A 27,860-nucleotide genomic window follows, 5' to 3' on the forward strand; every position below is an offset into this window, starting at 1 on the left:
TTGCCTTTTTTCAGAAACTCACATGAGGGATAGTAAGACCTGTTCTTGGTGTGGTGTGAGCCTTCAGCCTCATTACCTGTAGAAGAGGTAGATATACCTATCTGTTAACTTCTGCTCTGTCCTCGTGGGATCATATCTATTGCAGGTATTTCCAACTGAAATTTCTAATTACAGTTATACATGGGAGAGCCAAACATATTGCAGTATAGGTTCTACATGGATATCTCAGAACATCCTGTGTTAACCTTATTTCCAGGGACCCTTTGCAGTTGTGGAAGTTTTTTTTAAAATTTGTGTTTCCATTATCAAATTTTTAAACTTTAAATAACTGGATTTTCTGGTAATGTTGTCACAAGAGGGCAGAATAGGGGTTTGTACATGCAGTAACATTTAGCACAACTGAACAAATTGCTGTGTATCAGCTGAGCTGTGGTAACAGCTGTGTGCACAACTAGCCTGCAGCAGACATGGAGTAATTCCACTTAACGCTGTCTTCTCCTAGGTTAAGTCAAATGACCTTGCATTTATCACATGCCAGAAGCATGCACATGCTCAATTATGAAGCTAGGATTATATGCCACAGCTTCTTAAGGCTCAGTAACTTAATCCTCTATTTGAGCCCTAAAGGCTGTTTGTGTACCTTGAATGGGTATCTTCCCTATTCCCCTAAAGCCAGACTGAACTGGCTGTCAGAGTAGCAGAGTCTGCTCTTTGGAAAGCACTGAAGAATCTGCAGCTCATTTCCTTACAAAAAGCTGGTTTTGGAAATCTGGGACTGTGTAGCTAGCCCTGTCCCAACCAAAGTTACCTTCACCTAGTTACTGATAGCTTCCCAGCATGAACTACTTCCATACCCATGGCTGAGTTATTTCTACCATTGCAACAATCTCAACTTAGGGGTGACTAAAGGTGTTGACTTCAATCTGTTTGGCAACTACAATAACCACACAGATCACTTTGAATTAATTCATTGGCAAATACATAATTAAAAAAATATTATAATTATTATATGTAATATAATTATATATAGATAATAATTGCTGTGATTTTCTTTCCCATTGTTACTGAAATTTTAAAATGCCTTTCATTTATAAAGAAACCACTCACATCTTTGGAAGTAATAAAACACTCAGTGAGAAGTACCTACTGAACTAGTCTGAATCACTCTGCTTTCTAGGTGCGAGCCATGAGGCTGTAGTCCAGAAGGGACCTAAAAACATGTTCTTTATGATGGCTGTCTTCACTAGCAGGTGGCACAACTATAACAGGTGCTGCATGTAGTGTTTTCCTGTTGATCTGCTTGAAACTACAAATGAAAGGAAAAATTAAAAAGAGACCAAGTTCAAAAAGAGACTTCACCCTTGAGCATTCCAGGTTCCTGAATGAACCTGAATGAACCACATCATAACCAATCAAGTACATTGTTCCCAAATTAGCATCTCTTCTAGTTTGTTAAGCAGAACCTGTAAGACTCTTATATTAGTGTCTTCTACAGTACTACATACAGCTACATCTGCAATCACCCTTACTCAAGAAGCATCTCTAAGGAGATTACATTGCATGGTCCCACCTTGCAATGGAGAGGGCACTCAAAAAGAGGTGACTTGTTGGAATTTGTAGTCTCTGGGAACAGTGCCATTGGACAGAAGAGGAATGTGTGAAGGATTTTACTCTCCTGTAGTAAATTAGGAGCTTGTCTTGAGAGCAAGTTGCTCTCTTTCAGGGCAAGTTTAGATGACCTCAGTCTGAATCATGGATATTGTTCCTCCTGTTTTCCCTTTTTCCCAGCTGCTGCTGAACACTTGAGATGGCACTGGCTTGTTATCTGTTCCTCGTTGTGGGTACAGAGGAACCTGTGCTCTGTGTGTGAGCACGAATGTGTGTGTCTGGCTGCCTGTCATTACAGCACTAATGGAAATACTGCACGGATCACAACTCTCAATTAGCTCCTCGGGAGATTGCTGTGACAGCCAGTTACTGAACAGCAAGGCCTGAAGGAATGAATTAATTTGTAGTACACGGCAGTTAGAGTCAGAGTGTTAGCAATGGAATAAGACAGCAATAGACCCTGATTAGACTTTGGCTGCATGGTGCAAGAGACGGTTACCTGGGGCACTGTTACCTGTTACCTTTCTTTTTTCTCTATCACTTCTCCTGGAGTTAGAAAAGATCTTGGACCATGAATGAATGAGTTTAGAGCTCTTAGTTCAGTTCTTGGAATCACTGTCTGTCTGCCTGAGGCTGTTTGGCAGCAGGCAATGGGCTTTCATTCAACACAGACAAGGGCATGCTGCTCTCCTCCTGGCCTGGAGCCAGGCCACAGCCGCTAAGTGAGTGGTATTCAGGGGAGGCAACCCGATCTTTCTGTCCTCTTCAAACAACAGCTCTCTTCCTTATTAGTTCAGATAATTGTGTATCACAGAGGGTGTCCTAAGCCTGCTGCACCAGGGGATGCTGGTGTCCTGCCTTTGCAGTAATACATTTATACACAGACTTAGAGGAGCAAAATGTGCTTGATAAGGCAGTCTTGGCGATCTTTTTAGACTGTGTGAAGTTTCCAGGGCTTCTGCCCACAAACAGCCACATGTTCCCTGTACCCTGGTACCACACTGTTCAATGATTTGCAGTGTCTTATTCTGTTATTCACAAAGATAAGTATTAGCTTTTATCAATTATGCAATCACTTTTTCTTAAAACTTGATTTTAACATCTTTTATAGAGATGGCTTATTTCTGTGCAGAAAGAATGGTGTCCCACTGTGACAAATTCTTTCTTTATCCTTGATCAACCATTGAAGAGTCATGTGAAGCCAATGTAGTTTTGCATGTGCTACTTGTTTTAGCTGGGTCAGATCTGACCCTCTGAACTGTGTGACATGCAGTGCTGAGAAGGAGTAAGGTGGAAATAAAGGAATGTTCAGAGAAAATTCCTTGAGGAATGTAAAAAACATTAAAAGAAAGTTTCTTATGAAATTGTGTTGCTCTGGTAGGCTAAATTCTTCATTTTCTAGAAAGAAAGATTTCTGAATGGAGAGGGAAAGAAAATAGTAAAGTGACAATGCAACCCCTAAAGGCAGTTGTCCTCTGTTTACTGGAAAAGGACATGGAAGCAGCACAGCCAAGTCTTTTTATACCATTCTGGTTTTTAGGCACAAGAAGAATCTTTTGTTTTGACTGACTTCCCAAGAATCATTCAGTCTGTGATCCCTGCACGGTCAACCAACAAATGGAGCAGTTAACATGACCTTTGTTAATAGAAGGCAGGAAATCGAGCCCAAGCTCCTCTCAGCACTGGTGTCCTTGTAGCTTGCAAGTCAGCAAAGTGGTTGTAAACGGGTTGGCAGCTCTGGCAGTGCTCCTCCCGTGGGCAGTATCACATTGATGCACTTTTCTTTTCCTTCATTTTGAGTACAAACAAAGTCCAAACAGTTGATCTTTTCCTCTGCAGCCTTCTTTGATCTTTGTGTGTGCTGTTAGTATGAAGCATGTCCCCGGCTGCACGTTCTGGCCAGTAAGTGGTGCTCCCCCCTTCCTTCCTGCAGCTCCATTCTTTGTGCAGAGCTGAGAGTGCTGTCATGCACTGCTGGTGCTTTCAGGTGTGTCTCACCCAGACAGTACGTCATGCTTTGATGTAGTGTATGGATACAATAATGGTATTTCTTAATGGGACTCCTAATGGTGTGTTTTGAATGACACTTCTTGGCATTATCCTGTTGTCTTACATACTGCTACGGAGGCCCTTGGATAGATTCCTCTGATGCAGAGCACTGGGGGAGATGTGTCTCAGCTCAGCTGGGTTTATGTGTGCAGTGTTGAATGTGAAGAGAACATTTATGTGGCTGGCATGGCTTTAAGGAGACTAGAAATACTGGGAAAATGAGACCTTGTGATTTGGTAGATTTTGGATCCACACACCCCAGTACTGTATTCTTGCCAGCTGAAGAAACATGTTTCTTTGCAAGGCTATTCGAATTGGCTACTTTATGGGATATGCCTTCTCCACTGGCCCTTCAAGATAGGATCTTTTCAGTGACTTACTCCACAATGAATTTGGATGAACTCGGTTGTGATTTTTCCACACTTGATCACTATTGTCCTGAGGTTTTTTCCTGGATATAAAATTTTAACTTTCTGACCTGGTACCTATGTTGAGTTTGTTTTTCTATGTAAAAATCATGACACCAGGACCAAGGTAGAAGTAGTTCATCCTTAAATGGGGGTACAGTTTTTGAAAGTAGCAAATAGCTACCCAAATAGTTATGTTGCAGAGACGGGGAGTAAGACATAGCTGAAGAACAGGGAAGAAGAAATGGGCTAAAAGAGAGAAGCAAAGAAGATGGGAGTACAGAAAGAGAGGAAAATTGATAAATAAAAAAAAAGTGAAGTGACTAAAGCAAGAGAAGAGAGAGGGAGATTCTCTCCTGATTAGAATTCATGAACTCCATTCTTACATTAAGTCTATATATGACACCTGGCCTTTAATGTGAAGCTGCCTACGAGCATTAAAAATTAAAAGCAGAAGGTAGGATCCATCCATCTCGGGCAGTGCTGCTCCCCTCCTATCTGAGCTCTGCACAAAGCTATTACACATTGATAAATTATTTTGGGTAATAGCTGAGATATTACATTGTTTCTGAGTGAAGGTAAAATCTCTCCATGACATGGGCATTTATCAGGAGCGCATTTCATCCTATTTATTATGGCCGAGACGAGATCGCAGGCTGCGGGCAGAGCTGGCACATCGTGCTGATCACCTCCCCCATCGCCTCCCTTCCCTCTGTCACTAAGATGATGGGATATTGATGGAGCTCATGACAAGTTAATTATTAACTAAAGATATGCAGTTCACCTTTGCCAGGGGAGGGGGCCTAGAAGAGAGCAATAATAGTTCTTAAAAAAATAAATATATCCATTGCATCTTAGAATTCTTTTCTCCACTTTCCTCTCCCTTCTACCTGTGATATTTTACAGTCCCCCAAATAAATCAGGTATGTTATATGAATACCAGTATGGTCTAGAAGGCCAACAGAAATGGAAGAAGCTCAAAGAACTTTTCGTTTTCTTCAAAAAAATGTACACTAAAATTTTATCCACTAATTTGGCACTGGAAATAACTAGGGAGAAATTTTTGTTGTCCACTGAGTAACAGTGATTTCTCTCACTCTTGAGAGGCCAGAAAGCAGGGACATGGAGTTTTGATTCTGTCCAATAAATGAATACATTTTTTATAAGGAAGAGATGTCTTGACACCATCTGAATATTTCAGCTAGTCCCTTCCACCGAGTGCTGGCTGTTCCCCTGGAGGCTGGCTGGTTGTGCAGGAAGGCAATGGCTGCAAAGTAACCCCTGCTTGCATGCTCATCTGAGCTCCCAGCCTAAACAGGATGAGTTTGCCAGCACATGAAGGCGAGTTCCTCAGTTGATTGGTTCTGATCCTGCAGTTTGTTGACTAGGTTGGAGCTGAGGCAGTAAAAAGCAGTGAGGTGCCAGAGGTAACTAGTACACCATTTTACATTCAGCTGCTTCTGGTTTGTCCATAAAGTATCTTAATATTATGTTGTTCAAGTAGTTCTAGAAGAAAGGAGCCATGGCTGTTATCCACCATGACAGTGGTTATTTAGAAAATAATCACAAGGCAAAATAAAACAGTCTATCAAAGGAATCATTCCCTCCATATGGTCACTTAGCAAGACCTGCCAAGTAAGTTTTCACCACTTAAGAGTCATTCAGGAGAAAGTGTTTGTTTTTCAAAACCCAAGCTGCTCTAGATGCCAACCTAAACTACAGGCACACCAAATTTCACACAGGTTAGATTTGAGCCCTATAGCTCATTTAGGACACATCTATTTCCCTTCCTTAAAGAAAGCATAAGATCATTACTTCTGCATTGGGAAAAAAGAAAAAGGTTATTTTTCTAGTTGTCCTCTTATGAGCTGTGGTAGGGGGTGCAAGATCACCACCTTTTGTGTCTGCAACAAACTGGTCTCTCCAGAGTAAAACTGTACATACTTTCTTCATCCTGTTCTACTTGAAGTATTTCAAAACTTGTGAAAGCTGCTGGCCTCTATTGTGTGAAACATATATGCCTGTGAAGCAGCTCTGATCAGGGTGAGGGAAAGCCAGCACCATTCTTTGCAATCCACCAGTTCTGTTCCCTTGATTATTGCCTTATACAGAAATTTCAGGAGCAGACATTTTGTTTTACTGATTTTTTGGCTTCTCCAATGAAATCTGAGGTTTTGGTTCTGGGCTAATCCTGAAAGGAATCCTAAGTCCTTTAAAAAAATTAATTGTTTAAATAAGCATAATTTCCTATTCTACAGCTGTGAGGACTCTCTCTTTGAAAATACAGATTTCTAATCATTTGCCTCGACATGGCAAATTTTAAGTACATTTAAGCAGATTAATTTGGATTCTCAGGTGTAACTCCTCATCCATGAAACTGTGTTAGATACACATGCAGTGAAATTGCTGCATATAAAAGCAAAACCTTCAGAGCCTTAATTTGCTTCATATACTTTGGCTTTTTGAAATATCTGAAAATCTAGCTGCTTGCTATCAAAGGAATGAGAAAGAGAGATGGGATTGGGCTCCCATGTACAGATAAAGAGAGTGCTGTCTGAAACATGGTGGGTAGATTAGCTCTCTGGTTTGCAAGTAAAAAACTGCCCATCACTGAAGTAAGGCTAATCTCCCTGTCCTTGTCTGGTCATAGTGATCAGTTTGCCCTCTACTTAATATAATAAGATATATAATAAAAATGTATTAACAACTGAGAACCACCCTCATCTCCCTTCCAAAACCCCTTGGGATCCTCCAAGGTTAGAGCATGTGCAGTACACTCACCTCAAAGTAAATTCATGGTCATTATCTTCACCTTTTATTGCACACCTTGTCCTTGTCTGTTGCCTCTCTTGCAGCTGCTTTTCACTCTGGGCCTCGGTCTCTAGTCCCTGTCTGTGCAATGTAGCTGTGTTGACACGGGTAAAATACTGATGGTGTAATACCTGGTGGTCTCATTTATCTTCCAAAGATACCTTTCTAGTGAGCTTTGTGAGAACCACATCAGGCTGTGAACGTGTAAATACGTGTTCATGGGCTCTGGGCTCATTTGCTGTGTGTAACTCCTCCAAAGGCAGAGGCTCCATCGCTGTTTCCAAGCCACGTGCCCACCTGCTGGTTTTGATAATGACAAGGCTCATAGCTTTTCCCTGACTTTTTACTTTACCTAGACTTTTCTCCTAGACATCTCATAACTCAAGCTGTAATTTCTTATTCAAAGAATGCCTCTCCCACTAACATAGGTAAGAGCAGGAGTTCAGAGCTCCCATGTTGTTCATTAACACACAGCTCTGTATTAGTATGAATAAGGAGGTGATGGAGAAGGGGCTCTGCTTGAACTTGGAAATCGAGGCATTGAAAGCCCATACAAAGAAGCCTTGTATTGAGACACAGTGGTATGAATATATTACTGTTGAGGTCCAAAAGTACCTATTCATAAAATTAGCATTTTCTAGCAAAAATATGGTGATGCATGGCTGTATTACCTGCTGGCTCTCAAAATATAAGAAAAATTCTGAGTTAAGCTTTACTGACTTAGCTCAGTTTTGAATGTAACTCAGTGTGATTTAGCTGTAAGTGACAGATCTGTACCTAGGAGAGTGTGTTTTGGCCTGGCAGTATGGGAAATGTCACAGGGCAGAGAGCAGCAGCAAATCAGAGAGACCAAGACTCATCAGAACAGGGTTCCTTCCCAAGAGCTAGAACAGAATGTGCAGTTTAATCAGTGCTGTGTCCTGTTGTATGTGATAGAGTTTTCTCAGAGTGTGAGCTGTTAGGCAGGCAGCCTGCTTGTTCCACGAGGCTTTATGGCTGTGCTGCCCCAGATGGGAGGTCATACTTTGCTAAAGGTTCCTTCTCTTTTGTTGTGACTGATGCAAAATCAGCTGAGAAGGTGCAGGGACTCCACGCAGGTGGACAGTTAAGGAACCACTGGACTATAAGGTCGCATATACTGAGACTGTATATGTAGAAGTTGTGCAGGGGCTCAGCTATTGGTCTCCACACCAGCGCAGGTCTAGATCTATCCTTGGACCTGCCTTATGTTTTTCAATTGTGCCAAGCTCCTAGCATTAATAGCAAATGAGGTGAAGATTGCACTAATTATTTGTGTTTGGAAATATTACTTTGTCATCTTTTCAATGGGAACAACAACCCATCTCTTAGCTTTTCTTTTCCTGTTATTTATTCCTCAATATCCTCAGCAATTTGCACTTCATGTTTCTTATTCATGAGGGAAACCTAATTGATCTGTCTTTGGTGTCCTTTATACTGTTTCTTTTGTATTCCCTGAAATGACTGGCAAAACCACTTCATCCTTCAAATCTTTTCTTGTGATCCACTTCAGTATTTTGATGCTTTTAGCAAAATAACTGGTTCTAATGTCAGTAAGGAACTTGGTATTTAGTAGTATGTATTTGTCTTACAATTTTATATTAAAAGCATATTTAAAAATTATTTTTTCATTAAAGTCATCTACTCTTGCTTCTGGTGAGTGTCACTGTATGCCACCTTCTTTCTGCCACCTGTTTCAGTTTGGCATGTTGTTCTGCAACTGAGTCTTCACATGGATTTAAGCAGTAAACTGAACAGTGAGACCTTGTGCTTGAGGGAGGTGCGGTGGCTTTGAGTTGTATGGTACCATAAAATAAATCATTCCTACTAATTATGTGCTCCAGGCCAGACCTGGTGCTGCCTTCCAAACGGTGAAATATGACGTAGCACTGTGCTCATTCCCTACACCTGCAAGCCTCGGGCACCCCCAAGCCCGCAGCCTTCTCCCTTCCATAGCATAAATGGAGGATCATGTTCCGTATGCTCCCAGGTCAAACCCAGTTTAGGCAGCTTGGAGAAACACACAACAACTTAAAGAGTTAACCCTACAGTAATTGTGAGGGAGAGGGGTGAAACAGTGTAATGGAGGGGTGAAGAGTTTCCATAAACCCATTGCCTCAGCTCAGAGAACCTGCTAAGGGGCAGTGGTCAGAGAGAAACAGAAGGAGAGAGAGAGATATCAAGTGTAGTAATCAGAATGAAAAATGGAGCTCCGGTTACTTTAAACAAGAGCTAATTTATCACGGGAACGAGTGGATAAGTAGCTGAGTTTCAGGCGTTCAGTAAGTTCCCCGTTCTGCTCCAAAAATTATTCCACCCCTGTCTCCATGCTCCCATAAATCATCCCCTTCTTCACTTCTGCTCCGATTACCAATTACTCCTGCCTACGACACGCTTTCCCCTGCCCGACACAATCTGATGGGCCCCTGCCTTTTAATTTTACAAATGCTTTTTCCTTCTTGCTTCTCAGCTCCCCGTCCCTACTCCTCCCCTCCCTAGTTTCCCTCTGTATCTTTGTTTTCCCTTTCCCTTCTCATCTACTTTTTTTTTTTTTTTTTTTTTTTTTTTTTTTTTAATTTGAAGAAAGGGAGGGCAGTAATGTTTTCTGGCACCTCCCCCCATGAGGTTGACTGAGCTGAAGGAGAGGAATAGAAATTAATTATTTTCTCAAACCTGAACTCTCTTTGGGTTTGTGAGTCTTCTCCCTAAGCACATGATGAATTCTAGATCCAGTACAGCTGTATCAAAGGTGAAAGACTTGTTCTTGAAAGGATATGCTGCTTTTCATTGAATCTTTGAAGGAAAATATAGGGTTTTTTTCCTTTTTTCCCTTTTCTTTATTGTACACAGAACTTTTTGCAGAACAGAGATATTTTGTGAGCTGCACAGCTGCAAGCAGAAGAATTTTAATTTATATTGTATTGTGCAATTTTTCTGTGTATGCTTCACCACTGCTAATATTTACACTGGAGTACTTCTAGATAGCTGTCATACAAATGCAGGAGGACTGATCTGTACCAAAACCCTGATAATTTAGAAAAGGCTCACACAAGAAACTTTTGTTGGCTTCAATGACTCCATACATGAAATCAACTTAAACTAACGTTGTACTAATTAGCAAATACCTACTTTAGGAGCTTGTGCTGAATTTATTGATATAGCTACACCTTTCTAATATAAAATCCTTTGATGCTGCTAATGAATGGTAATCTAGTGTATCATAAGTCTGGTGCATTGTTCAGATGCTGCATATGTATGCACTTGGATTCCATATATAAAAATCCTAGAAAGAGATTTCAAACATCAAAGAACTGGCATACAATAATGTATTATTTTACTTCTATACATTTTCTTTTCACAACATGAATTATTTCTGAATGTTTGCCCAGGCTGCAATTAGAGTGTTCGAAATCACAGTACGTCACATTTATGAGTTCAGCATAGATAGACTCAACAGTTCTGTTTGATTGTAGCAAAATAGTTTCTGGATGCTTCATTAATCGAGACTTAAATAGCCTGTGTTCAGGAGGGCTAACTTGCATGAATCTAGCAGATGCTGGCAGCTGCTATGTTGGAAGAGCCATCCCAACTGAAAGGAAATATTTATGCAGGCCATCAGTCTGGTCTAATGTGCACAGAGCTGTTATTTCGACCAGTAAGACATCCAATGAAATTGCCATGAGACTTACTGAATCTGCAAGGAGAAAATTTCCTTGCCCTGCTGAGAACAGGGTAGGCAAAGTGATAGCTCTGCCTGCTCTGCTGCAGAGAAAGCGGCTGTCCAGAGCTGATTTTTGTGCAGGATAATGGATGGAGGAGATGGATTACCAAGTGATAAATCACAAAAAAGAATTGGCTGGTGCCAGAACCCATGAGCAAGAAAATAGCTGGCATGCTCTGCAGTGGGTATTACCATCTCCATCTAAGGAGCCACAGCCTTTATGCACAAACAGTAACACAAAACAGGAGTTATAGTGCAGCTTCTTGACATAAGACTTGTACAGCAAAACAAGAATGGCAAAGGGAATACATCAGTTCATGTTTATTGGACAGTTTATCTTTCTCTCTTCAGGGAAAGAATTGAGGAAATCCTCTCTGTTCTCATTTCCCCCTTTTATTCTCATCTTGTCTTTATTCATATTCTTTAAAGCCATAAGTGTTATTTTCTGACCAAGGATTCTTGCAGGAATCTTTCAATAAAGAAATAGAGGAGCTAACCAAGCATGACTCAAAGTCATTCCTATCCCACATGTTACATATGTAGTCCCTCTGTCCTGTCAGGCAAAGAATGGCTGCTGGCATTCACTATATAACTCAGTAATCAATAATACTGCTCCACATCACCCTAAAGACCAGTGATACTCTGAGTTTAGTATACTCTGGCCTGGGAAATCCATGCATAAAAAAGTTACTTGGAGATGGTGGAAATTTGGCTTCATCGTACAGCATCTTCCTGCGATCCAAAAGACAATATTATGTTGTGTACTTTAGGTGCACCCAAAAAGTGTGCAGAGGTGCACTTTCTATATGGAATCCTTTTCCTTTAAGAGCAATACAAAGTAATTTTTAATTCTTCTATTGACTGTGCACATGAAAACAGAGCCAGAGAGAGCACTATGCTTCTGATGTGCAGGGACAGTTGCTGGCTCCAGGTCAAGACTTGTCAGGATGAAGTGTGTTCTGTTTATCTGTCTTTAATAACAATACTTTATTATCATTAAAAGCATAATGAAGAAAGATGTTGTTGATATTGTTTTATAAAAAGCTGGTTTTGCTGAAGAGAGAAGAATCACAGAATCACAGACTGGGTAAGGTTGGAAAGGACCACAGTGGGGCATTTGGTCCAACCTCCCTGCTCTAGCAGGGTCATCCTAGAGCACATGGCACAGGGTTGTATCCAGACATTTCTTTAATATCTCCAGTGAGGGAGACTCCACAATCTCTCTGGATAACCTGTTCCAGTGCATAGTCACCCACACAGTAAAAAAATTGTCCTGCACATTTTCAGGTGGAATTTCCTATGCATCAGTTTCTGCCTGTTTCCTCTTGTCCTGTTCCTTGGTGCCACCAAGAAGAATCTAAGTCCATCCTCTTGGCACCCTCCCTTCAGATACTTACAGAGCCCCCTTTCAGTCATTTCTTCTCAAGGCCTTAACAGATCCAGCTACAGATCCAGTCCTTCCTTGTAAAGAGAGATGCTTCTCTCTCTTAACTGTCTTTGTTGCCCTCCCCTGGATATGGTCCATGTCTCTCTTGTACTGAGGAGCCCAGAACTGGACACAGCACTCCAGCTGTGGCCTCACCAGGTCTGAGCAGAGGGATAGGATCACCTCCCTCAACCTGCTGGCAGTGCTCTTCCTAATGCACTCCAAGATATTTTCAGGTGTTTAATACTGGGCTAGCATCACAGTGGAAATTGTACTAAAGTAAATTGAATTATTCCTGACTTGGGAGTATTCTAGTGTGCATGGCCTGTGTAAGCATGAAGATGACAATGGTGATCCTGTTTTGATAGAACTGTGGCAGAAAGTTGTTGGCAAAGAATCAGGAGGGAAAGATACACGAATGGCACTTGTGCAAGGTGTTTCCAACATGTCAAATTTCCTGAAAAGTGCAGCAAAAGTAGATCTTATGCAACTCTCTAGGAGGTGCTAGAAGTCACCAAAGGGTTAATGAGAGCAAGTCTTTGAAGTAATTTTTTCAGGACAATAGTCCTTCAAACTTATCTTTTCAGGACCGTTGTCCATGGACATGAAAACTTAAAAGTTTTCAATATGTCTAAAGACTTGGTGACTTGATACGTTTTTAGTAATTGTAGTCTGACACTGTTGTTTTTAATAATGTAGAACATTTGACCAAATCTTGAAAAAGTTATCCATTACACATGGAATTAGCCCATGAGGTGTTTCATGACTCGTAGAGCAAGTGAGATTCACTGTACTTGGGCACATGGATTAACACTCTACACATAGGCACTAGATTAACATCTGACACACCAGCAGGCCCTCACCAGCACGTGTCACTGACTGTCTCTTTTTGACAAAGATCCTTGAAGCTTTACTGATATATTTTGAGCATAATTTTAAGAGGTAGTTTGATAGTAGATTAATCTTTCAGCTGGCTCCTCCCAAGGACCTGGCATGTACTGAACACTGACATGACAGATCCACTACCTTGCTCTGCTCATTGTTGAAAATTCTGTGTGTGATTTAATGTTAAGAGTTTTCCCCAGAAATCCTTACTATTTCACAGCAGTCTCATCCTAGAGAAAAAGAGACTGACCTTAGTTTGCCTTGAATCAAGCATTCTTATATTTATGTGTATTAGATGCTCTAACAGGTACGCTGTTTTATGGTCTTATGAAATTTGCCATGGAAAGAACTTTTAAAAGGGTTCTTTTTTGTTTTTTATGAAGATTTGGCTGCTAGAAATCTGTGTTTCCTTCCTGCAGCTTGTGTTTTTCTAGGACAACACTGATGCAGTATCAAGACAGTAAACATGCAGGCTTTGTGGCCAAGCCAACAGTTGTGTTGCATAATCTGAAACCTGGTAGAGCTACCTAAGACTGCAGTAAGAGACAGCTGGGCTTGCATGGACTGCCTCCCACCTCATCTCACCTTCCTTTGGATCTGATAGGGAGCTTTCCCAGGGTCCCCATCCCTTTTGTGTGACACCAGCTGTCCACTCCCACTTCAAAATGCACTGACTCAGCTGGTTGGGAGCAAAAGCAAATCTGAGAGTTTCACTGGTAGAACACCATTCAATTTGAGGTGAAACAAATTTTTGAAACCTAGATTTGATGTGAGGTCATGGATGTGCCTGAGGCTTTCTCTGCAGAGCAACTGTGGCAGAAGTAACAGCCATCACGCTTCTTCTGGCTTTCTGTTCTCAGTACAGTCACCTTCCAGTGACAATACTTTGCTCAAAATCCTAGACAGAAGATTTGTCCCTCACATCTCAGCTGGGTGAGTGTTTATACATCAAGAAGGGGGTTGAGAACTTCCTATTAGTTCCACAGGTGACTGAATGTTTATGATATCGTCACTGTGAGAATGAGCCCTTCCCATATTGAGAGATCTTCAGGCTAATACTACCTGCCACATCCATTTTGTCTTGAAAACAAATCTCACCGAGGAAGGTTATCATGGAGCTCTTTAATCGATCCCCTTTTATGTCCATCACAACAAAGGAAAACCAATTAGGCCTTACTGCCTGCTTGCCTAACCATCACTTAGGAAAGAAAGGAGCTGATAGGATTAGGGATACACTGGGATAGAGGAAAATGGCTCCATTTCAGAATCCTTACCTAGAAAAAATACCCCTTTTATTTCTCTTGGTTTTCAGTGACAGTAACACTGTAAAGGGACAGGACTTAGAACTTGATCTGCCTGAAGTATAGTTTGAATGACTCATCTAATGCATTCAGTCTCTTCCTACACCAACACTTATCTACCATTTTCTAATTATCTGACATTGATTTTTCCAAATAATACTGTATACTTATTAATTTTTGAATGATTTTCTGAATAATTTCTGAATGATTTCTGAATAATTTTCAATGAATTTGGTTAAATAAGCCCATTTTACTCCCCCAGAGGAAAAAATGGAGTTTATGTGTGCTATGAGGAGAGGAACACAGTTTCTACAAGCATACAGCAATATTCCTGCTTGCAAAAACTTTAATCAGAAGGACAGCAAAGTACAGAGAGACAAATGTATTTCAGAAGTAATATACCATGAAAATTTTTCACTTAGCATTTTCTAGAAATTGACTCTGGTATTTCTAGTGACAACCACAGATGTAACACTGACCTGTCTGTAGTCTTAGAGCAGCAGACTTAAGCTCTGTTGTGAGCAGCGTTAACACTCAAGTCTTCATTAACTTCAGAGAGCACTGGGATACCATAGCCACAGATAATAGGGAAAATGGAAAACACATTTCTGAAATCTGTCTTTGAATATGTTACCTTCTTGTTAGCAGTTATGTAGTTTTGGAAGCAAAAAGAAGCATTTGTGATATTTTAATTGCAGTTTGATCAAGTCAGGAGGAAAGGATGCAGGTTTCTGTTCCTTCCTTACCTATTGAATCTGTGACTTCCCAGACCAGACATGGAGGGAGGCAGGGGAACAGTTGCATTGTGCCTGCAGCTTTAGTCAGAGCCAGAAACATGCAGTAGAGCATTTCTCACGGACAAGGCACAAGGAATCAGAGTACAGCATGATTTTGTGAGACTTGATTGAGTTTACTCATGACAAGTAATGATAGCTTTATGAAAACAAGCACATCAGTTTTGAAGTCATTAGGCTTCAAGTACTCACACCTTCCCATATGGGTCTAACCACCATTTATTTATAGAAGTACAGGAGAGATAAATAGCTTGTGTGTATACATTGCAGCATGCACTGGTGGTCAGAAGTTTTCAAGAGAAACCAGTCATGTGGTGCACCAGAGACCAGCCATGGCTGTATGACCTTAGAGGTTCTACAGGCCTCATCTATTTCTTCTGGAGGAAAAGCCTCCAGGGTTTTTGGTAATAAGCTTTCAACTTCTGATTAGGAAAGATTTAGAGCTTGTGCAGCTTTTAGTGAAGTAGCTGGTGCTTCCAGGTGCTCAGTGCTATTCTGATTTGAAGCTTGGCTAGACTTTGGGGTAGCCTAGCTCTTTTTATTTATGTGGTTATTAATGAGGATGTTCTGGGTGGAGATTTTTTATTCCTTTCTATAAACATGAATGGATTTTTATAAGAAGATATGTCCTGTAAACTAACAGATAAATGTTTCGTGCGGTCACTTCAAAATTTCCCCATGGCTCACAGTACAGAAATGTGCTGATTTGTAAACCAACAGCCTGCCTAATTCAACCTGCATTCTCAAGTCTCTCCTGCTGTGGGAGGGCATTTCTCAGGCTACCTAGCAAGCTGAGTTTTTATTATTGTTAAATGCCTTCATCCTTAAGTGCTAGAAATCTATCTCCTTTAATTCCAGACACTAATATCTCTGGAGAAATTTTTTTTTATATTAAGTCCAAACAAGAAAAGGCTAGATAAAAAAAAAGTTGAGAAACGTGAAGAGTCTGGTTATGCAGCTGAACCCCCAAGAGTGTGTAAGAAAATATAACATTATGATAAAGAGACCACTGCACATCACCACTGCTCACCCCAAAAAGGGGACAGAATTGCCTAATATTGTGCTGTAAACCATATACTATTAGCTGGCAATAGGGATTTTTCTTTAGCTTACACAGTAGTTTTGTACACTTAAAGGAAAAGGACCTGCACAAGAGCAAAACAGAAGATGGGATAAAAAGCAAGGAGATAGCTGGCTTTGATAAGATAACTGGCTAAAGCTTGTTTATCATGAGCTCAGAAAATCTTTAGATAAGGTGGCACAAGGTGATTAGTGGAGGAATCATAGGAGTGACTGAGTGGGGGGACAACAACAGGTGCTGCAGAAAGTCAAAATATTATGCTGAAAGGAACTTTTCTCAGAACTGATCTTCTCTTCACCATTGGCCTTGGACGAATGATCAACATGGCCATGAGGAAAGGTCCAAAACCAAGAGGCATTTTCAGCATAGAGACGCTTCCAGTATAGAAATGGAGTTGTTGTGCAACAGTCCAAAAGCCTGTTATGACCACTCCTGAAGCAGCACATACAATTCCAGTCACCACCACCCCAGAGGGATGAGTACAAAGGGAACTGAGCAGAGAAAGGTACTGAGATGACCAATAATATGGAGAATATGTTTTGCAAGATAATAAGAAATTTGCTAGTTCAGCCAGGCAAAATGAGGAAAGAGGGGATATGATTTCTATCAATACATCAAACTGCAAAACCCTTAAGAGAGAGAACAGCTTTTTAAGCTTAAGGAAATGTTGGCATAAGAAAAAATGGGTATAAACTGGCTGAGAATAAATTAGCCTGGAAATTAAACAAAGGTTTCTAGCCATCAGAAAGGGAAGTGAAATTCTGTAAAAGACTTCCAAGGGAAAAGGAACAGAATAAATTTTAAGATAGAGCTTGATCTTTTATGAAAGGTCTTCTGTAATGGAAGAGAGTGGTCTACATGACCAAGGAGTGTCTTTCAATCTGTACTCCCACTCCACTCCCCTTTCCTCATCCTACACTGTGCCACTTCTCTCTTCTTTGGTACCCTGAGCTCCACCTGCTCCTGCTCTGAAGGCACCATGGATCCCTTATCAAAATTCTGCACTGCAATAGGTTGTTTTTAATCCTCCCCGTATCTCCCTATTTTTTTTCCTTGCCAAGCTTGCTGGGCTGTAATGTTTCCCTTCGTGTAATCCATCACAGACACAATGTCGCTTGTGCAAATTAAAATGCACCTTGGAATAATAAAAAAGGGTGGGTTTTTTTTCTTCCTTCCCAGCAGCAGTTCCTTAACACAAACCATTTGTCTCTGGAAAGAAATTCAAGAATGTTAACCCTGTGTATGCTCCTATGGGGTACCCAGTACCTCCTGTGAGAACAACACTTAAAGGAGACCTTGCAGTTGTGGACCTTGCAGATGTGGACCTTGATGATAGCTGGAACTGTAACCCACTACTTTTCTAGTGAAAACATTGATGATAGGGTCCAGTGTAACAAATTAAAGATACCCCATGTCAGGACAAAGAGATACAATCCAGGAAAACTACACAGCAAACCTTGTGGTGCTCCACAGAACTGAAATTGGATATTGGACGTTGGGACCTTTAGAAGGAACCATTGGAAACTATTTGAGTGGCAAAAGAGTCACCAGGCTGTCCCATACCAACGTACAGTTCTGGAAGCTTTAACTGGCTCATGGATCAGGCACTGGTCACTTGTGATACAGAAATAAACTTACAATGAACCACTGCTGAATGAATTCCATCCTTGATGAGATGTGCATGTAAAAGGTTATGTCAAGGACAGGATTTTATATTTCTTCCTTCTTTCATTTCGGGGGAGGGTGTGAATTTCTCCTCAGTGGCATATAAATTCCATTAAGTTAAAGATGCATTCCATTTTATGTGGTAAGAAAGGTCCAGAGTTGGATTGAGAAGTAGGCAGGCACTAGATGATTTGAACACTTGGCCACAGAAGTGGTGTGGCGTTGCACAACTATCTAGGCTGCAATGACATGGAAATAGCAGTGTGCACTGTAGACCAAGAGAAACTACATTCCCTGCAGAGAAACACTGGTGCTTTGATACAGGATGCTTTCACAAGGTCATTATTGAGAGATAGGACATCTTTTTTGTTTGTGGCATAGGCTTTTGGCTTATGGCTTCAGATTTGGGCATCCTAGATTTTGCTCAGACACAGATGATTTTTCTTACTGCTGCCAAAACCTGTTCCATCCCAGATTTTGACTCCTATCACAGATGTTGTTTTATTTACTATCATAGTAAGAGGGCCAGCGGGTCACCTCATTCTTCCACAGAGTCAGTATTCTTTATTCTCCAGTTCGTCTCTTTCTTGCTGTTTTCCAGTTTAAGAGCTCACTAAGCTCTGCAGTGTGCGATCTTATTGGGAACTTATGTTGGTGTACACTTACATGGCTTTCCATGTCAGGCACAGGGCTGGAATCATCCACTTCAACACAGGGAGAAATCATGTCCCCAAAACAGGAGCTAGACTAGGCCATGAAGGATGCAGAAAAGACAGCTGGTGTGTGAGAGAAAAAGAGGACCAAGCTTGGCTGGAAAAAGGAACTCAAAGCTTCAGGTCTCCAAAAGAGGGGATATCTTCATTGTTCTTCATCCTTACTTGGAATAAGAAGACCAGTAGTGCTTAGACAAATGGGCATGTATTCAAGAGCTTAAAATGCACAGGCATGCTGAACATCACTAGGTAGGCTTCCAGAGGAAGCTCTTCTCTCTTTGGGATGGCCTGATTTTGCCCTCATAATTTGAAGTTTTTCATTTTTACAGTTTTGTAGAGGTTGGGTTGTTGGCTGGAATTCACTCTGTAGAGTACCAAATTCTTTTTCTATATTGTGTTTTGTCTCAGTAGCAAGGCTGTTCTATTTTTCATTTTCTTTAGGGGTCTCAAACAAATGACATAAAATCTTTGGGGATTGTTGCTTTAGAATTTTTTTCCCCAAGTTCTTCCTTCTGTGAGTCTTGCTGTTTCCGTGCTTCACCATTATAATCTGAAAATAATAATTCCAAGTTCAATCTCTTCTCAAAATTTTTGTTGCAAAAGAAATAGTGCTGTTTTATTACAGTGTGATTGTCTTCCTTAAGCTCCCTCTTATAATTCAAATTTCATAATTTAAAGAACCACCAGTTTTCTGGTAAACTTTCTATCTCCAATGGATACATAGAAGATTTAAATTCCTCTAAAACCCAACTTCCAAAGGAAACAACGCTTAAGAGATCACACTGTCTGTCCATGACAGTCTTCATCTGTCTGTTTCACTCATTCCTCACAATAAGTTTTGAATTGAACCTCTCACCCACAAATAAATACACCTGAAAGAGATGCAGGGATCTTAAATGTGCTAGGTCCCATCAATTTCCCTGGTCAGAAATGACAGTTTTTAGTATCAGCTCTGAGTGAAAGATTCCTAATCTCACCACTTGCTAGAGAGACAAAAAGTCCTGAAAAGGGGATGCATGAACATCTTAGTTGTGGGGAAAACTCTGACTGGAGTTTACCTGTTTTATATGCAGCATAGTAAATTCAACACAAGACAAAAATCTCTAGGAAGCTGGGATTCATTCATCCCCCTGCTCACAAAACTACTTGTAATGGGTTCAGTAGGTGCTTTCAGGATTCCCCACACATGCTCAGTTGAGTTCTACCTGCTACGTGAATTTGTATGTTTCTCCTATTGCTTTCTTCTAGACTGAACTTGCCTTTTCCACTGAATACTCACACTTTTCCCATTTTGCTTGAGCTCTTAATCATAGGGTGTCTTTAGCAGTGCATTCTGTTTAAGTGTCTGTGTCCATGGTCATCCTTCACAGCAGGAGGGGAAGTAGCCAGCAGTGCTCAGATCCTAAAGACAAGTCCAAGCTGGTGTGGCAGAACCTTCCTGCTGGATGGGGCCTTACAGAGTTGTTGTCTGCAGTGAGGTGAGAGTGTCTGCCTAGTTTTTGGACAGTTAAATATGTGGTTGGCTATGCTGGTTTGGGCTGCAGTAGAGCTGATTTTCTTCACAGTGGCTGGTATGTGGCTGGATTTGTGCTGAATGCAGGGTTGATAATAGAGAGATGTTTTTGTTAGGGCTGGGCAGGGCTTGCACAGAGCCAAGGCCTTTTCTGCTTTCCGTATTGCTAAGCTGGTGAGGAAGCTGGGGGGAGACTCAGCGGGGACAGATGACACCAACTGATCAAAGGGATATTCCAGACCATGTGGCATCATGCTCAGTATTTGAAACTGAGCGAAGAAAGAGGAAAGGGGAATGTTTAGAGTGATGACATTTGTCTTTCCGAGTCACTGTTACAGGTGATGGGGCCCTGCTCTCCTGGAGATGGCTGAACACCTGCCTGCCATGGGAAACAGTGAATCTATTCCTTGTTTTGCTTTGCTTGCATGTGTGGCTTTTGCTTTTCCTATTAAACTGTTTTTATCTCAATCCATGAGTTATCTCACTTTTACTCATCTGATTTTGTCCCTGATCACACTGGTGATCTCCCTGATCACACCTGGGGGAGTGAGTGAGTGAGTGAGTGAGTGAGTGAGTGAGTGAGTGAGTGAGTGAGTGAGTGAGTGAGTGGCTGCTTGGGGCTGGGTTGCTGGCTGGTGTTAAATCATGATAGCTGCTAAACGTTTTAGGTCAGCTTGAGAGAGAGCATCTGCTAAAGAAGAAGATTAGAAACAGTATGGAGAATAGGGAGTTGAGAAAGCTTGTATATGAATCCTTGCTGTGTTTGGCCTTGGAAGCTCCCTTCTCTTGCAGAGTCTCAGTTTCCCCAGATGCAGGCTAAGAACAGTAACAAGCTCTCTGTGTCTCTTGCCATTACTGGAGTAAAATGAGATGTGCTTGCCAGCGGAAGAATCTCTGAGTATTGTTGTTGTTCTGTTAAAGAGAATTGGGACTTTAGCAGGATATACTTTCACTGGAGTTTAGCAGGAATTACTTTCCAGTGCCCCCCAATACTGAGAGGAACAATCTGTCAGAACAGTAGTGTTTGAAAGTCCGTCCTGGCTCAGGCACACATCTTCACTGTGTGTAATGTTTTCTGTTTGATTCTGTGTGGGAACAGGGCCAACTTGAGTCATAGAAGGAGACAATAGAGAGCTGGTAAAGGAAAAACTGGGCATGATACCCCATTCCATTCTTAATTCTGTGCTGGCCAGTAACCTTTACCTCACTACCAAGCCTTGTACTACAACAAGGGCAGCTACACTGAGCAGAGCACTTATTCACCAAACCTAGTCCTCAGGACACCTTACAGAGGTGATTGCTTTGGAAGCCTTGCATTCACTAGTTACTGCCATGGCCCTGGTGACCTCCTCCTGTGAGAGAATGGGAAGATGAGGTAAGTCTCAGGAAGGGATTTTTATGCTCCTCTGCAGGAAGGCAAAGCTTTGTGTGGAGTCTGAATCTGGGGGAGCACTGAATGGTATTGGACACTGGGATACTCATCTTCTGTAGTACTTTTTCCAATCTGTCTCACAGCAGTGTCCCATAGTACCCTTTGATACTTACTAGGGCAGTGTGAGAAATGATCTTCTAGAGTTCTGTGATCCACATCCTTTTACAGGTCTTCTGCCTTGGCATCCAGTGCTGTCCTGACCCTGTCTGTTGAATTCAATGCTCTATGGAGCAGCTGAAGTTCTTAGCTAAGTGAAGAGAAATGATTGCCTCTTTCTCCCCTGCCCTTTTCTGCAGGAACCTGGAGAAGATGAATTGGTCTGTTGATTCAGAGCAGAAGTAAGTTGATCGTTGTGTGCTTCTCTGGAAAATGACCACACTGCCCTGTGCCCACATCTTGGTGCTTGCTGGTTTCACTGCTGTGACAGCATGAAAGATGTTTGGTTTTGTTCCTAATGCTGTTATCATTTATCATCCTCTTGTAAAGTCAGAACCTGCTGCTCCCCCGTCCTCCCTCTATGTTAGGTTTTCTGCTCCCCCTCCACTCCTGCCCTGGTAGAGAAACTGCTTGTATGCCAGAAAAAAACTGTCTGTCCACTGGGTACTAGAAAAGACACAGGATCCTTTTTGCTCCCTGAAATCACTGTTATGATAAATGGTGATGGTTTGAATGGGTTTTAGCTCTTGGGTTTTGGAGGAGCAGCTCCAATCATGGAGTGGAGAGCTGATAGTAACCTCATTTTATCCCATAAAGGTGGTAGCTGGTCTGAATCCAGGGCACTCTTCTACAGCTGATGCCTGTGAAAGGACACAATCACTCAAATGTTAGCGATGGTGAAGGGGAGGCAGTGTGTAAAATCCCTATCCTTCTGCTGAGTAAGTATCTCAAAGCTGCTTGGGCTATAGCATGCATTTGTCAGCTGTGGAATATGTGGGGCTAACACGTGACTGAAAGAGCATCCTGCCATCTTCTGTCTTGTATGCATGTCCCCAAATAATGCACAGGCAGCCCTCTAACTGCAGATCAATGGTACATCAATTTCTCTGGATAAGCTGAAATAATTCAGAAGAAAGCAGAAATATCTGAAAGGACTTGGAGATGACAGGGTGAAGGAAGGAGACTTACCATTCATCCCTTCATTCTCTCTGGCAATGTTTTCAGATAGCAACCGCCTGAAACCTACAAAAATGTAGTTTGGGACTAGAGGTAAGCAGCACACTGCTGCTGTTTGTGGTGTTAACATGGACTATGCTGAAGGATTATTTCTCCTCCCTTCCCTGTCTCACTCCTGGTTCAGCAGTAATGATAAGTCTCATCTCTAGAAGCCTACAAACATTGTACTATGTTTCTAGAAATGTTGTGTACACCCTGTATGGGATTCCTCACTCACCTTGAGGAGCAAGGCTGGGATGAGCCAAGCCAGACTGCTTGCAGAAGGACCAGCTCTGTGAAGTTAATGATAGGAACTCCTATGTGGGAGGATGGGGCCTGGTGTCCTCCTTGTGATTTAGAGCAGCATACATCACAAATCTGCAGCTGGGATGGTGGCACCTTGTCTGATGTCAAGCTCTTCATGGACCAGAGTGGCCTAAACTTTCTAGGAAAGCAGAAGTTACTTTTCACTATCTGGTGTCGCTGGACATTACTTCTTATGTGAACTCTTTGTAATTCCGTGTTGCTTGGCAGCCAGATGTGCACTTGTGGGAATTGTTGCATCAAATTGGCTTCCTAACAACACTAGCTTTGCTCTTGCTAGATGGAGAAAGATTTTGATAGGCATTGGACCTCATGCAGAAGCCCATTTTGATATAAAATCTTCCCGTAAGCAGAATGATTTCATTCCATGGGCAGGCCATCATCCTTTTCCTATACATCTGCCAGAGTTGCCAGCATTAGACTCTTACTGTCCTTATTTATAGAACAATATAAAGGTTCTGAGCATTTTACAGATACATAAAAGAGAAGATTCTCTCTCTTCAAGACACTGACAGTATCTCGTATATATCGGAGAGATGGGACAATAACTCATGTTCTGAGGAGGGCTAACATATTGCAAGAAGAGCTCAGAGCAGAAGTCTGCGACAGGAGGCTGTGAGAAGAGGGAAGATATTGGCAACAATTTGGTGCAGGAAGCAGGTGTGGGTGATCTGGCCAGGGATATGATGAGAAAAGCTGAGAGAAGGTGGCAAGATAGAAGTCTTAGGACTTCACTAGTAAGATAAGGGGAGCTAGGGGTCAGTAAAACTGCTACTGATGAATGGATGAACACCAGCCTAGCAAGCAGGGCTCCATTCCTTTTCTGCTCTCAGCACTGAGAAGACTGAGAACTCCTGCACCCTTCCCACTCTCCTTCTACTGCTCTGGTTGCTGAGAAAGAGAGGAAATGATGTCAATGACTTCAGTAGCAGTACTTACAGTTTGTAAGTATGGGACAAGGGCTGAAGTTCACCTGTAGGGGGTACAATGAGACAATGAGAGTTGTGGTGTTTTTCCCCTAGTGACTCTTGAGCTCCGTGTACGATGTGTTTCGTTCCTCCTTCATGACATGCTAAACAAATAATTGTTTCTATGCAACTCTAGTTTCTTGTGTCAGTTTGTGGGTCCCTAGGCTTGATGCAGACCCCTGTTTTAGGTCCATATAAGCTTAACAACGGTGGAGTTGCATGGTTTATTACCTCTCCTTCATGGATTCATGTTCCCCTGTGACTACAAACCACAAGTCAGCAATGTCATCTGTTCAAGTCAGTGCATGTGGTCTGCACTGACCTTCCTCCACAAGTGATAATGATTGTGGGAGAAGGCTGCAAGTTTTGCTTTTTTGTGTGTCTGTGGTAATGGGCAACAGCTGCTAGACTGAAAGAAACCCTTGTCCTCCCCCCTCACCTCCTTCCCTGACTTTGTGCCCAACTGGGGCTAAGTACTCCTGCTGCCTTTTATTAATCTTCTCCTGGGACAGCACTATCAGTGGCCCATCAGCGTTCAACATGCCCTCAGTCACTAGTGCTAACTCGATTAGGGCAGTGAGGAGTGACTTACAGGGGAAGCTCTTCTCCACAGGCTGTGTTTGCATACAGTGATTGATGCTGGTACCTCCTCTAAACACATCCACATTTTGCATTTTAAACAAAGCAATTGCCGTAGAGCTGCTCTCTGTCGCTCTGTGGGATTCCCAGTACCAGCACAGGAAGTACCTACTCTTTCTTGAAATGGCCTCTCCTTCTCAGAGGTCAGTGCAGCAGGATGAGGCGAAGGTCACTGACCCCACCTTATGTTTGAGGGCATGACACTAAAACCTATTGTGTGTCCTGTCTTGTGAAGTGGCTTGTGGAGAGTTCTGGGCTGTGTGGTCAGTGTCACACAGTTGGTAGACTTTCACCAAGAAGGTCAAGCTCATGTGGAGTACATAGCCTGAAGCATCCTGAGTTTCCTTCAGTCTTTCCTTGTCAGATTTCAGGCTCAAAGTAGGCTACCACCATATTCACCATTGTCTCTGTCTTGGGAATACATGAGCTGACTGCACCATGGAGCACTGAATGAATTGTGTGTGTTATCCACAAGCATTTTTCATATTATATGTATGTATTATATGTACATATTATATGTACACACCGCTCCCCCCATATATGTGTATATAGAAAAATCCACCTTGCAAATTGTCCAAAGAAGCAACAGGTGCCATACTTTATTACAGCTTTTACTGTGGATTTTTTAGCAGGGTGTATCCAAGTGAAATTCTGATTTGGAGGGAGGTGTCCCTAAGCCATGTCTCTGAAGAGAAAAATGTACAAGGGTGGAAATGGGTGAGTTTAACTTCTGTTTGAAGGAAGGACAAAAGGAACAAAAAAAAAAATCTGTGGTGATACTGCTGATATCACAGATTGCTTTGCAAAGTGGCAGTTGTTTTATCTTCTTTACTATATCCTAAGTGTTTTATTTCTTTCAAAACAGAAGTAAATTTGCCTGGAAAGTAACCCCCTTTGAACAGCAGCAGGGATTTATCTGTAGTTGAGTCTGTGAGTCCCTTGGAGCAGGCACTCAGTCCTCCCCTTTGTCCCTGGGGTGCAGGGACCACTATGGAGGCTAAATAAACAAATATCACTTCCATCCACTGTCTAGTGGTCCCAGAAAGAATGGCTCTAGAGGCCCAGTGCTCTTTGCCTTGCATATTGCCTGCTGCACTGTGAGAGTTTAACACCTTCAACGAAACTCAGAGGCCTGCAGACCCAGTGTTCCGGTGAGGCCCAGAAGAGTTTTGATAAGGTTTAGTAGGAAATACCTGTTTCACTCATTCCTGTCATTGTTTTATCACCTTTGTGCTTATCTTAAAGGACTTGCCATGTGCTGCTAATTCCCCACTTCATGTCTGAAAACTTCATGGTTGTGCCAAATCAGGCACTTCACCATTGAGCTCACTCTGTCTGGCTCTGTAGACATGGGAGCTCCACAGTGAAGGTGGCCCTTTCATCTCCTGCCACACCGTATTAATTTTGTAAATGTGACAAGCTCAGCTTTGCAAAAATAACATATTGCCCATGTCTTGTTCTATTTAATATTGTATTCAAATGGTCCAAGTGCTCAGCAACATGGGCTGGGGAATGGCTCTGCAGACTGTTTTGTCACTTGAGTGGCAGCTGGCTTCCAGGAGTAATTATAGCTGTTCTGTGCTGTACATCAAACCTCTTGGGGATTAGTGAGGCATCAGGTGCATGGTGACTGAGAGGCAAGAATAGAGATGGTCCAGTTCCCAAGCCATAAAGGTCATAATCTTTAGAAATCCTTATGTCTACTTAGACTTTGGACTACAGTGAAAAGGAAACATTACAGTGACCTTGCAGAGAGCATTCTAATTTTCCATAAGTCTAAACAGAGAAATTTAGACCTTAGGGGTTTGAAAGTGAATTGCATTGCCATCATGTGGATGCACGGAAGCTAACGTCTAGTCAGAAAAATTCTAGAACCCTCATTTAGTAGTTAGAAATAAAACCAAAGTCATGATAGTTATGAAAGTTGTTAAGTCAGAATGCTTATCAAAATGTGGAGTGAGATTATAATAACAATTTAACTATGGTACTGTCCAAATAAACACTGAAATTAGTTTGACCCAAGTAATATCGGTTATTAGTATGAATTAGAGTCTAACATGTTCATTAATGTCACTACTTAGTGACATTTGAGGCTTACAGAATTAGGTGTTAGAAATATTAAGTAATTAGAAAATGAATATGCAAAATAGCTAAAGTGGTATGGGATCAACATGATTCTTTTATGTGTTTTTCAGGATGGTCTTTCCAGACACAAAACTGCATGAAGAGGTGTTAGGGAAAATCCTATCTGCTCTGCTTGAACAATTACAGCTGTTAAAAGTGGTAGCTCCTTTCATTTCTACTTAAGTAAATGTGATTTTATGTTTTATGTAGCAATTGCAGTACGAGAAGCAAACCTGCAAAATTAATGAGTGTTTATTAGTCTCTATATAAGCTTAAATTAATCTAAGTCAACAATGGCTACTCAAGATAGGGTAGGTTTGCAAATACTCATGGTGCAAAGATCTAAACAGAAAATGCAAAACTGTAATTGTGCCTGTCTGTGCTCTTTCAGGGCATGTCCACTGCAGGCTGGGTGCCTGCGTGCCGCCAGCTTAGATTTTTGCAGGACACATACCTGTGCTCTTCAGTTTTCTGATTGGGATCTTCTACTAGTCTGCTTCTAGCCTCTGATGTTTCCCCATGGGTAAGGACCTAGCATATTGCCTGGCTGTTCCAGAAGAAACCCTTGCTGGTTTCTGTCTTCTGCTTCAAGCTGCCCTGCTCCCAGTTCCTCAAGCAGAGCATGCTCTGTATCTGTCACATGCTCTGCTCCTGACTCGTCACCTCCTGGCTGTGCCCTCAACAACCTGACCATTGCTTGGCCAGCATCTTTCATAGGTCACTGCTACCTCCCACGACTTGTTCAGAAAGAAGTGTTGTGCTGCAATACAAAAGCAAATCCTGAGTCAGTCACAGAACTGAGACACCTGCTGGATCATTCTCTTCAGTGTATCTTACTAAGGAAACTGAAGAGGTGATCTGGCCTTTCATTTCATCTTAAGACTTCATCTGGATCAGGAATCATATAAGGGTTTGTGTAGAAAACTCTTTGCTAGAATGTTCTTACAGGTGGTTGCATGGTCTTAACATGGTAAAGCACAGTTTGCAGTGGTTTAAGCAATTGTGCTCCTTCTTGTCTGTTAAGACTGGGACAAGTGAGAGACTGATCACTGGGACGTCAGGTAGGATTTCTGCTATTGCCACTTTTCTCTGTAGTACCCACAATGGCAATAGAGTTATGACATGAATAAAAAGAAATATTTCCTTTTGCAGTTTTCCCCTGGACAGAATTGGGTAGAAAGAAGGAAGAAGAAAAGCCTTTTATTTCTGCAGGACATAGCCAAATGCAC

The 27,860-nt window shown here is 41.8% G+C and overlaps 1 long non-coding RNA gene across 1 annotated transcript; it reads left to right on the plus strand.

Annotated features, from left to right (window-relative positions):
• The first annotated feature begins 49 nt into the window (after window positions 1-49).
• LOC134419765 (uncharacterized) lies at window positions 50-27,860 on the plus strand. The gene is made up of 3 exons (XR_010028148.1): window positions 50-145; window positions 27,023-27,154; window positions 27,784-27,860. It is a non-coding gene; the product is annotated as an uncharacterized LOC134419765 (long non-coding RNA).

The sequence above is a fragment of the Melospiza melodia genome, chromosome 6 (genome assembly GCF_035770615.1).
Source record: "Melospiza melodia melodia isolate bMelMel2 chromosome 6, bMelMel2.pri, whole genome shotgun sequence".
NCBI lineage: Eukaryota > Metazoa > Chordata > Aves > Passeriformes > Passerellidae > Melospiza > Melospiza melodia.